Here is a 12,955-nt window from a genome sequence, read left to right as displayed (position 1 = left end):
CCCCTGCATCGGCAGGTGGACTCTCAACCACTGCGCCACCAGGGAAGCCCCGATTTCCTCTTTTATAGTTGTTAGCAGTTGCCTTATGTCATACAGTGATGTTGATGAGAAGTCAGAAGTCAGTTTAAGTTACATTCCTTGTAGGTTACTCTTTTTCCTCTCTGAAAGTTCTTATGTTTTTTTAGTCTTCAGAATTCTAAAATAGCATAAGACTGCCTAGTTGTTTGCTTTTCTTTTTAATTCATTTAGCTGGACATGAGCCCTTTTAATCTAAGCATTGTGAGTTTTGAGTACTAAGATTGTTTTCGGTAATTCCTTCCTTTCAATTTTCTGTGTTGTTTCTGAGACACCTGTGAATTAGATACGGGACTTCCTGGATTGGATCTCAGTATTTGGAACCTTTATCAGTCAGCGTTTGGTCAGCAAAACAAAAGCCTTTCTGTGTGTTCCCAGTAGGAAGTGTTTCAATACAAGGAAAAATCATTGGAAGGGCCAGAGGGTGAAAGTTTCTTGAACTGTCACTGACTAGCTCAGTCTGCAATCCCAACATGTGTGCTTCTCCAGATGCTCACCTTGAAGCTGCTTCAAACCTCATGGGCACCTTCTGCCCCTACATCTGCCTCCAACTGTCTCCATTGCTCTGGGGAATAATGGCCTCTTCTCTTCCACCTTCCAAATCACAGTTTTCCGCTCCAGGCTCTAATCTGAAACTCTGGGAAATGTAGTTTCTGCTTCTTTGTGATGCAGAGAAATCTTTAGCAGGTGTGGCAGAGATGCCGAGGTGACAGAGACAATCCAGCACAGAGTCACACTGGCTGAGTGCATACCCTAATCTGCCATATACTAGCCATGTGGCTGGGGGCTAATTCCTTAATTTCTTGGTGCTTTAATCTCTCCAAGTATCAAGAGGGAATAATATCCCTAGCTACTTCATAAGTTTGTTGGGAAGACTGATTGAAATAATGGATGTAAATCAGCACCTGACACATATTCAAGTGCTCTTAGTATATGTTGGCTATTGTAATTTTTATTATTATATTTAATTATCCTTTTTATTACATCTCCACTCATGTCATTTTGCTCTAAATTTTGAAAAGCTTCTTTAACATTATTTTCTAGTATACCTATTGGTTTCGAATAACAACAATAATTTTAATCATTAAGGGAACTTTCTTATTTAGACTTTTTTTTAATAGTGTCTTCTCTGTTATTAGTTTATACTTTTTAAAAAATACATTTATTTCAATAAAGTATTGGGAAGATCAAGAGGCAGAATTTTGGGTCTAGTTTGCCATTTTGTACAGAAGTGACAGTATTGAATCAAGAGGCTTAGTCACAAAGAATTCTGTGTTTATTGTGTGTTAGGTGATGTGCTAGGAGCTTTACTTTCGTATTCTCATCTAATTCACCTCAATCTTAAAATATAGGAACATAGGAACTAATTCTTAAAGATGACATTTTTAAAGATGACAACCAAGACTTACAGAGGTCAAATGACTTGCCTTAAGTCCCTGGTAGGCCAGTAACTGGTAGAGTTAAAATGCAAACATAGATCTATTGGTGACAGAGTTCAAGCTCCACCACTGCTGTTGGACGGACCTCATCATTTTAAATGGCTGCACAGTATCCTCGTGTGTGAGTGTGTATGTGCGTGTGTTTATCCAAGCCCTCTCCAATAAACACTTAGGCTGATTTTTAAAATTTGCTGCTATAGGGCTTCCCTGGTGGTGCAGTGGTTGAGAGTCCGCCTGCCGATGCAGGGGACACGGGTTCGTGCCCCGGTCCGGGAGGATCCCACATGTCGCGGAGCGGCTGGGCCCGTGAGCCATGGCTGCTGAGCCTGCACTTCCGGAGCCTATGCTCCACAACGGGAGAGGCCACAGTGGTGAGAGGCCCGCGTACCGCAAGAAAAAAAAAAAATTTGCTGCTATAAAATAATCTTACAGAAATATCTGTGAACTATGGGAAAATTTCAATGCACTCTTCTATTATTGTCTAAAAATAAGTTCTAGAAGTGGATTTGCTAAGTCACAAGTTACCCTCGTTAAAAATCTTTATATAGTTTGACAAGCTGCACTTAAGAAAGAAGTTGCAGGGCTTCCCTGGTGGCGCAGTGGCTGATGGTCTACTTGCCAATGCAAGGGATGCGGGTTCGAGCCCTGGTCTGGGAGGATCCCATATGCCATGGAGCGGCTGGGCCTGTGCACCACAGCTGCTGAGCCTATGCTCTGGAGCCCACGAGCTGCAACTACTGAGCCCACGTGCTACAACTACTGAAGCCCGCGTGCCTACAGCCTGTGCTCTGCAACAAGAGAAGCCACTGCAATGAGAAGCCCGTGCACTGCAACAAAGAGTAGCCCCCACTCGCTGCAACTAGAGAAAGCCCGCGCATAGCAATGAACACCCAATGCAGCCAAAAATAAATAAATAAATTTTATTTAGAAAAAAAAAAAGTGGTTGCAACAATTCACACTTCCACCATTGCAGTGTGTGAATGTGCCTCTTTCCCATGCTCTCTGACACCTGGTGTTACCCAATTTTTGCCAATCTTATAAAATGGAAATGTTATCTCACTGTTTAAATTTACTTTTATTTCTTTTTTGGTGTGGCTAAACAGCTCTTCATATGATTATAGGTCATTTGCCTTTCTTCTTTTATGAATTGCCAATTCATTTTCTGCCCAACTTTCAACTGGGGTAAGTATACATAAGTATTTATGTAATCAAATCTGCTCTAATTAGCTTTTACTTACATTCTTTATTTCGGTGGATGAAAGAATGAAACCAACATGAAAGTTGGTCCATCAGAAGTTTGATTTATAATCTGAGTTTCTAAAAGAATCCGACAACTCATCAATCTCTTGGCCCAACTTCAGGAAACAGGCCAATTGTTTAAGATGGTAGAAGTTTTCACTTACATGCTAAATATTTACCTAAGCCAACTTAAGAAGGATTTCCAACCAGGCTAGGGTGAAAGCTACTAAGCTTGCCCTTCCGGCTTGTATCCTGCTTAAAATGTGTGGTATTCAAGTCGGAGTTGGATTTGGATGTTAACGGAGGCTGTTGGGCTGTGTGCCAGGTGGGTCATCCCTATTCTTTAACCCTGAGCTTCCTAAATGGTGTCTGCTTGCGGATGTCAGAATCCTCACTGCCATTTCTACAGTGTTTGGCTCTTTGTTCTTCCTAAAAGTTGCTCCCAGGATAAATGCAGTTCAAATCATAACTGAGTAGAGCTCAGATTTATATCACTACTGTTCACCAGGCAAAAGTCCCCAGGGTTTGCGAGAGCACATGGGGCCTGGACTGCACAGAATGATTCTAAGTTAAGGCTCCGGGTTCAAGAGCTGAGAATTAGGTACAGGCTCTGATTCAGGGTAAAGTTCTAGTTCTTATCTTTTAATCAGAAGGCTCCCTCTGGACCCTCTTCCCTTCCTTCTCTGTGCAATCAAAACTTGCTGAGCCATGCCTACCACAACTGTCTCCACTCCTGTACTTTCTCTTCTTTAAGATGTTCAGACAAATTCCGGAAAGGAGGCAGCTTTCTCTTCAAAGTGTGAATTCTTAAAAAAGAAGGATGCAAATTCTAATTCCTTTTCTTTAAAACACCACTTGGACCTCAACTCCTCTGAAAGTCTTCCTGAGAAGCGATCTAGAACTTTTCTGTGTTGTGTTCAGTTGTCACTGTCCTTACAGCTTCACACCATGTTGCCTTGGCTCCTTCACTAGTTCATCTGCTCTACGAGATACTGGTCTTCTCTGGGCAGAACTGTGAGCTACCCATCTCTTCATCTGTAGCGCTTAGCACAGTGTCAATTGTACATTTGGCACTCCATAAATGTCTTTTTATTGGATCTATGATAGAACAATGGAAAATATTTGATTCCAACATGCCATTATGACCTTGGCTTGGGTCAAGTGGGAACTCATAGCTTCTGAGATAAATGCATGTGAAAATAATAGTATCCCAGTTGGAGGTGTATCAGATAGTGGTTTAAAGGAGAAATATTGTGACCCTCCTCTCTGGAGAACAGCCAAAGATTAAGACATAATCAGATTGCCTGTCTGTAGAAGAAAAAAATATGTCTGGAGAGTGGGTTAAGCCTACATGTAGCCAAATAATGCTCAGGCCCCTGTATCAATTTATCAGTTTACTTGAATTTCATTAGTTAATCTTACTTATAAGATCATGTAAAATAAGATGGTAATGGGATATAAACTTTAGCATGCCAAGAGTTACTTGAAGACATACGAAGCCCAGTTATTATTAACTGACCCTGACATTCGTTTAGATAACTCAAAAGAAGTTTTAACATGTCAAAGGTTCTTGTAGTTTGCCTTTTCTAAAAATGATCAAAATGTGTTGTAGCAATTTTAAAGAAAGGGGTGTGCTATCAATAGAAGTCTTTAAGGCCCATGATTTGGACAGACATTTGCTAATTAATTCCAGAAATTAAGCAAGTATCTAGATTTTGTGGAACCCACACCCAGAAATAGGCCAGACAAAAGATTTGTCTTTTCATAAAATTGATCTAACGTCTTTCCCATATTAAAATTCCTTCCGTACATTGTACACACACACACACACACACAACTTGTAAATTATTTTTGTTCCACTGCAATTACAGTAAAACACTTGGTGCTTACAAATGCCTGATGATTTATGGCATGAAAGTCTCCTCTGTTCAAAGTGTTGCCTTTTCCCTTTCAGGTAATGCACAGTGAAAAACAGGATTGTCAGGAACTGTTCCTGCATCTCTTGGAAAGTCTCTGCTGGCTATGCCCCTCCTTACCTTCACTGTCTAGCAGACTCTCAGGCACAGATGGGATACTCATGGGGCAGAATGAGGACTAGAGATAAGTGTATATGTGGCCACATGGCTTTTTGAAAGTGGGAAAACAGAGTTCCATATTGCCTCATGCTCTGAAACACTTTTCCTCCTGCTAGAAAACTGGCAGGGCTAGAGAATCTAGTTCAATATTAGGAATTCAGTTCAATTCAAGAAATAAGGTGTGCTCACTGACCCTGTAAAAAAAGTTATGAAGGTGCCAACTGGTGTTTGGCCACTTGTTCATTAACATTAGAGAATATATGAAATTGTCCCATATTTCAGCACCTTGCCATTTTTTTTTTTTGTAAACTTGATGGGAGTACATTGAGGTCTACATAGAGCTAAAATTTGACACTGATAATGATTGTTGGAACCATAGGCCATTTTGGTTCTCTGGCCTCACTAAAAGGTAGTTCATGGTTGAATCATAAGTCTATTCCTTTCCTAACCTGCCTTAGCTGAATGTATATGGTGGGCAACCCAAGGGTGACTTTGCGTGGTTTGTTTTGTGGCTTCTAGAAAGTAAGTGTAGCCAGTATGTAGACTATCAGGTAAGCATTATTTATTGTGTTACACACCCCTCTCCCCAGAAGACTACCTAAGAAGTCAATTAGATATTAGGAATAGAATCAAAACTGAGAAATGTGAAAACTCAGTAAGATTTTTGCTGAGTACAATAGAAAGTCACTTGAGGATGCTGCCAGGAAATTGGTCTATTCTGACTGAATTCAAGTCATTCCCTCATCACCTGGAAAATTGCCAGATAACCCTTAGTGATTATAATTAATGTTGTCTTTCCCTCTCTCATCTTTAAAAGGGAACAAAAATGGGCAGCAATATGATGCAGTCTCTGACTGCTACTGAAACATCAGACCACTGATGCCCAATTTCTTTGAGTGCTTTTCTTGTTGGGCCAGAGGTTCTTTGCCATTAGTCATGAGAGTGGTTCTTCGGGGCCTTAGAGCTCCCTGGGCATGGTCTGTGGCGACGAAGTGAACTGGTATGTGCCAGGATGCTACACATTTTCTTTATGAGAACTTCCCATCATGCCTTGGTGCTTGGTGCAATTAGCAGTTTCCTTTGAACAGTACTGCCCTGGGCAGCTTTCTCTCATACCATGTCACAGTGAGCAACATTATTCTTTCCTTTTTATAGGAAAAAGAGAGTAGAGTAAAATAACCTGAGGTTAAAAATAAAAAACATCAGTGTTTGGAACGGAACGTCATAATTCTGTCCGTCATCCTGATGATCATTCATCTCTGCAGAATATAAGAGTGAAGTTAGAGCCTCTCTAAAGAAAACTGTCCTTTCAGTTTGGGGCCTCGGGGAAGATCTTTGATGCGTTCTTCTTCCTCGTTATCCCTTCTCTTCATTACAAACAGCCTTTCATGAAGCTTACAAGAAGGGACATGAGCACAGGCACCCAGTTAGCAATGGGTGAGCAACCCTGGGCAAGCAGCTGAGGTGGGTTAGGGAGGGGCAGGAGTCAGAGATGCACCATTCCCTCCGCACCACAGTGAATACTTCTAGTTTGCTAGTCATGCCTGGAAATTCCAAAGTCTTTTTTTTTTTTTAATAAATCACTTTTTCTACTCAATTTACAGTCAATTACTAGTTTATTATCACCAAGGAATATTTATTGAGAATTCGTAATCATCAGAGTACTCTACAAATAATTAGAAGTGTATTTATACACACAAAGAGACCCAAACAGGGGACTCTACAGAGGCTGTGGTTTGGCTCACCTGATAAGTTTAAGACCGCTAAGATTATTTAATCCTGTTTCAAAAATAGCACCTAACATGTTTCTGGGAAAGAGTGGGTGACTATTGCAGAAGTGAAGATGACCTGTTAAAAAATGTTTGTGGTTCTTCACAGGAAGGATGCAGATGGTAAAGAGTTGAAACTGAGTCACCAGCAAGAACTTTAGAAACCGGCACCAAGGTGCAGAGCAAGACACTGGTGGAGTCAGGATCAGGATGCCTACAACTGGGCTATGTTTTATGATCTATTTGTTGGATTGCAAGTTACCAACACAACTACATTCTATAATAATACCTCTTCTCAGGGGCACTTCCATTCTCCAAAGAGAAACAAAAAGAGTTGAATTTTGGTCGAGAACAGTCAGGTTTGGGGAAGTCTAGCCATTGGTTCTTGCCTATATTCGGGATTCCTGTCTAGGAAGCAGAGCTCAATTTTGTGGAATACGTATGTTTGAACTTGAGGTTGCATCTCCTTTGAATTGAGATACGGGTTTTCCTTTGGTCAGAGAGAAGTCTGCTTTCTGCAACATCTCTGGTCGGCCTTTGGGTTTTCTCTCTTCTTGCTACCTGCTCACATACTAACCACAAATTTCCAGCTGCTTACCTTGTGAAATCTAATGAGAGCACCACAAAGCAGGTCCCATGGATGACAGCCATCATTATCCAGAAATAAACAAGAGGTCCAGCTAAATGCACCATATAAGGCTTATTTTAAGAAATGAATCCTTGAAAACATCAGCCCAGCGATGATAAAAAAGAATTCTGCCTAGTTAGAGTTCTCTGCAGGAAGGGTTTTTGATATTGCTTTGGCTTTAGGGAAAAAAAAAAAACAACGCTGGACTTTATGGGGGTTACCTAAGTGCACAGTGAAACTGCAGATTCAAACTGTTTGAATCCTGTCCTCCAACTACAGAGGTCTTATGTGAAAACAATCTCATTTTCCTTTTGCTTTCTGGGAAGCCCTCCAAGGCATGGTGAATTGCCAGCTTTTGTGACCTTTAGTTTCTTAGCTGCTCCCAAGGGAAACTTGACCTTGGAACTGTAGAAAGGAGGGAAATAATTTTCAAGCTGGTGCAGGGCAGGGGCAGAAGTTTCGTTCTGTTTTCTCATTGCCCAAAACTTATAGGTTCTCCGGCACCAATATCCTTAGAGCCTCTGAGGTCACAGAAATGAGGACAAAAGTTGTGATGAAGATGTGTATGAACCCCAAGGCAAGGACGCGGACAACAAGACTGCCACATGGGATGGAGACTCAGGTGACCAACCAGGTGCAGTTCCCAGTAAAGCATTAGGAGTAAAAAAATGATTAGTCCTGGGCTTCCCTGGTGGCGCAGTGGTTGAGAGTCCGCCTGCCAATGCAGGGGACGCGGGTTCGAGCCCTGGTCCGGGAGGATCCCACATGCCGCGGAGCAACTGAGCCCATGCGCTGCAACTACCGAGCCTGCGCTCTAGAGCCCACGAGCCACAACTACTGAGCCCGAGTGCCACAGCTACTGAGGCCCACGTGCCTAGAGCCCGTGCTCGGCAACAAGAGAAGCCCACGCACCGCAGCAAAGACCCAACACAGCCTAAAATAAAAATAAATAGATTTATTAAAAAAAAAAAATGATTAGTCCTCACCCAGATTCACAGCTGATGCAGGGCTTTCTGACTCCTCATAGCATTTTAAGACAAATGGAATTCATAGGGCACAAGAATTCCTCCTGTAACTTTCGTTGGCTTCTATAGGTATTGGGACTATATCTAGGACGGATTCTCAACCTCCTTAGCTTTCCTACTATTTGGCAACTGCTTGACTCATGAGACATTCATCTGGTTACAGAGTTAACCAAGAGAGGACTTGTGTACATCAAGAGACACCACGGGGGCTCTGTAAGCCCTGCTCACATACACTGTCCCCCAGGCATGGAATAGATTAGGGGACAGTGATTTGTTACCACTGATTTCTCCAAGCAAGAATTTCTTTGAGATCTTATTTTGCTCGTGGGCCCGTGGGTTTAAAAGTTTTTGCTTTCGAGGCAGATTTTATTAACAATTAGTGTCTTCATTTCCAGTACTCAATGAAAATCTAATTAGAGTAACAACATGACCATACTGACCCGATAGAATCCCAGCCCAAAACAGTCACTATCTGAGTGGGTCTCTGTAGCCTGAGAACAGACTGTGTAGTCATTCGGCACTTTTAATTTCTGAAAATAGCTGTGTGTCCCATTCTTATCATTTGTAAGCCTTAGGAATCCAGAGAACTGTTTGTGTATTAGAAAAAAAGAGCAAAGAATTTGGAGTCCCGAACCCTCTGGGATGTGCCAGCTGAGTGATATTGAGAAGGACACTCACCTTGAATGAGTCTCAGGTTCCTTATTTCAAAGGCTATCATCAGAAAATGACACTTCTCTTACAGGGCTCTTATGAAGATTAAATAAAACCATACTGGAAAGTTTTGACATACTTAGCTTTCTCAAAGACAGAAATTTGCAGAAATAAACATCAAAAAAATCCTGGTATAATGCATAAAAAATGTGTTTGTATGTCACATTAAAATCAAACAAACTAAACAATGTTTGTGAACCAGGAGAGAAAAACAATTTTCTCTTGCAGTTTCAGAAAGGGATAAATGTGCTAACCTGTGGGCAATTGTTTGTGCATGTGTGTGTGTGTGTGTGTGTGTGTGTGTGTGTGTGTGTGTGTTTTGTGGTTACTTTCCTGGAGGAGAGGAAAACCACTGTGATATTGATTTTTATACCTGTATAGGATCAAGGATACTATGGGGGGTGTGTGTGTCATAAATATATACTCTGAGGATCCAAGCAAATAATTTAGAAAGGACTCCTTAGTCTTTTACACTTAAAATACAAAGAGTATAGATACTGTTGGGTGAGTATTTTTCCCAGAGTGTAGAGAACATGGGCTTTGGAGTCAGATAGGCTCCAACTCAAATTTCACCTCATCTCACTAGCTCTGTGACTTGAGCAAGTATTGTAAATTGCTTATAGGGATTAAATGAAAAAGAAATGAGGGGCAATAGTTCAATTCCTGGTCCTAAGAAGCACTGGATAAACATGAAATGTTGTTATTCATCCTTATATTTCAGCTTCAACTTTTCTCTTTATCCTAATGTTAACAAAACATTTTTTTATCCTGTTTATCCTAAGTTAACAAAAATGAAAGCATTTGAGTAGAGTTCACGCGGGGCCAACTGTATAAAAAAAGGGCACTCAGTGGACTTGGTGATGCAATCCTTGTTTGTAATGCCTTTGCTATCACACTCTTAGGTATGTATGAGGTGGGTCAGTAAAAAAGAAGAAACTCTTTGTTCAAAGTTGTTTAGCCAACCACATTTCATGATGGCATTCCTTTATCTTGATCTTGTAAATGCTCAGGAATTGTGGCTGCTTTGGAATGTCTGCCAGACAGCTAATGGAATGTTTAGGATGAATCTGAAAAAGAGTGCAAGCGTCTTTGTCCAAATCCATTGGATTTAGATGAGTGGATATTAGCTGAGGTGAAGTGAAACAGTAATTAAATTCTTCAGTTTTCAGAGAAAGATTAAGATGGTGTCAGTTTTCCCTGGAAATAGTGCAGATGTTGTATTTCAGTTGGGGCCCATGAATCTCTGGAAGGGAATGGGGTAGAGATCTAGGCTGAGAATTGCCTGGGTTTCCTTAGGAAATATTCGGGACTGGGAAGACCCCAGTGACTGCCACCACTAGAACTGGGAACACTTCTCTTTGCTGCTCACCCACTCCTCCCTTTACCTCCCCTCAAAGAAGGTCCAATCTAGTCAATGCTGGCCTTTTGGTTACAGTGGTACCCAACTGGCCCAGGGCATGGCACATCCAAGGGCCAGTGGAGAACCACTGACTTTGTTAGTCAGCCTTGCTTTCCTCAGTGACATTCCCACCCACCACCCAATTTAAGCTCCTGCATGTGCTTAATTCCATGGCCACTTGGGAAAACCAATGGGTTGGGAATGAGGCAGAAATGAGTAGAGTCCTGGCTCAGCCTCTGACTGAGCTAACTTGGGCAAATTAGTTACCTTCTGAGTTCTAACTTCCTGACATGTAAAAGGAATAATACTGTCTATCTAGTCTAGTCAATCTCAAGAATAATCTCCCTCCACCTAACATCCAATATGCGTGAAGAGGGAAGAAAAGCTGGGTATATGTTCAAGGGGCCACCAGAGTTTTGGCCAGATGCTGCACAGAAAGGATAGGTAAGACCTAGTGTGGGACAGACAGCCTACAGGACTGTGGGTAAATCTGGCCAATGCATTTGAATGCACTGACACCCTTCCCCCTCTTCAAAACCACCTCCATCGTTATCTCCAAGAATTCTCTGGAAACCGGCCAGATACACACTTACCATTTTACTGAGCTTAATATTGTCACAGAAGTCAATCAGTTTCTCATAATTCTTCACCACATTCCTGGGAATTAGCCCCAGATTCATGGAAAATCACACATGGGGTTTGTGCCTGGGCTGCACTCTCAGTGGCCTCAACTCCTGCTTCTAGTTAACTGCCGGAGCCACTTAAAACCTCCAGCCACAAACTTCACCAGAGGGGAGTCACTTCAGTTCCATAAATGATTGACAAAAATAGTGTCAAACACTGGGACTTCCCTGGTGGCACAGTGGTTAAGAATCTGCCTGCCAATGCAGGGGACATGGGTTCGAGCCCTGGTCCGGGAAGATCGCACATGCCGCGGAGCAACTAAGCCCGTGTACCACTACTGAGCCTGTGCTCTAGAGCCCACAAGCCATAACTACTGAGCCCACGTGCCACAACTACTGAAGCCCACGCGCCTAGAGCCTGTGCTCTGCAACAAGAGAAAGCACCGCAATGAGAAGCCCATGCACCGCAACGAAGAGAAGCCCCCTCTCTTTGCAACTAGAGAAAGCCCGCGCGCAGAAACGAAGACCCAACACAGCCCAAAACAATAGTGTCAAACATTACCAGGTCAAATACATGGCCCAGCCCCTTCCTTAAAGGGAGTTCAGAAAAATAGGGCCTCCCTACCACCAGGCTTCTAATAATTATAAAAAACAGGAACCACTGCACAGACCTGACAGACATATGCTGTGACAATATGACAATGTTTCTAGAGGAGTTACATTCAGGCCTAAAGAAGAGTGGATCGTGATCACTAAGAATATTTCTGGAATGTGTAGACTTGGAGGGGAAAATTCCATGTTTTTGAGGATTATGTAACAACCTCACTCCCCCCCTAGAATAATAACTTATTCTAGAGCTCGTCTATTTGTTCCCTATAGGCTTCCAGCAGCAGGAGAAGTTTCTCCAAAGTCATGAGCTCTTATGTCCGAGGTGGTGTCAGATATCCAGCTTGTGCGCTTAGCTCACGTTTATTATCGAGCTGGGAAGGACCCTGCGGTATTTACTACTCTGGGCAGGGTAAAAATGGTCTCTGGTCTGGAGGCTATAGCTTCAGAGAAATGTATCTTCTAAGTTGCCTTGTGTCCATTCTTTAGAGAGAATCAGGCAAGGGCTTTAGCGGTCCTCCACCAAAGGTAGGAAAGAGCCTGGCATCAGTAAATGATTGACCTGCTGCCTGGGGTGATAAGCTTAGGTAAATAGGCTTGATTCTGCTCCAGCAATTTCAAGACTTTTAACTCCCTAGGTTCCAAAGCAGAAAAATGCACATGGCTTCCTGGGATATCCTGTCTTTTGAGGTTTACAGCCTCTGCATGGACTGTGCATTCCTCAGAATAATTGCAAACTGTCCTCTTTGGTGTATTTTGAAAGTGAAAAGAATTCATGCAAACGAAGTTCTGGAACAAAGCCATGTTTGCAGAGCCACGATCGATGGAAGAATTTCAACAAATCACAAATAGGATTTTTTATGATGAAAGATTTTTTTTAAACTTTTGAAATATGTAGAAGAACAGCAGCAATTTTCAAAGGAGAGAGAAGCTGGGAGAAAAATACAACCCACTTTCAGAATACGTTGGAGGACAAATGATTTGATTTGCCCGACATACGCCCACATCGACCACACCTCCTTCAGCAGAACATCACCCGAGACGTGCTGGCTGCAAGGTTGGGTCAAGCGCTTGCTTTGTGATCTCCAGAGAAGGGCCTGTGACCAGACAGATCACCTACCTTGATTGCTGCTTCTCGATCTGGATTCTTCCCTCAGCTTCCTTCCTGGTTCAGCAGGGGCGGTCTGAGACTGTTCCAATCCTTGCTGAAGATTTTGGGATGTTTGGAAGAAGCATCAACACAGGCTTCTACTTCTCCCCCAAGCACGAAATTGAGATGTTCCCCTCTGTTTCCTTTCCTGGTCTCTCTGGCTCCTGGACACAGTGGTCACGGGCAGCAATTTGCTTGCAGCCAGGTATGTTGACA

The 12,955-nt window shown here is 42.4% G+C and overlaps 1 protein-coding gene across 5 annotated transcripts in view; it reads right to left on the bottom strand.

Moving 5' to 3' along the window:
• The window catches only part of PHLDB2 (pleckstrin homology like domain family B member 2), a 255,691-nt gene extending 242,764 nt beyond the window's left edge, over positions 1 to 12,927 (bottom strand). For all 5 annotated transcript variants that reach the window (XM_082840592.1, XM_082840595.1, XM_082840597.1 and 2 more), the window contains exon 1: positions 12,710 to 12,927. The gene's annotated coding sequence lies outside the window, so the exon portion shown is untranslated. The remainder of the gene's footprint in view (positions 1 to 12,709) is intronic.
• Between the last annotated feature and the right edge of the window lie 28 nt (positions 12,928 to 12,955).

This window comes from Leucopleurus acutus (assembly GCF_964270905.1).
Source record: "Leucopleurus acutus genome assembly, chromosome: 5".
Lineage (NCBI taxonomy): Eukaryota > Metazoa > Chordata > Mammalia > Artiodactyla > Delphinidae > Leucopleurus > Leucopleurus acutus.
Note: the sequence above shows the minus strand (reverse complement) of the source record. Positions and strands in the feature narration are given on the sequence as shown.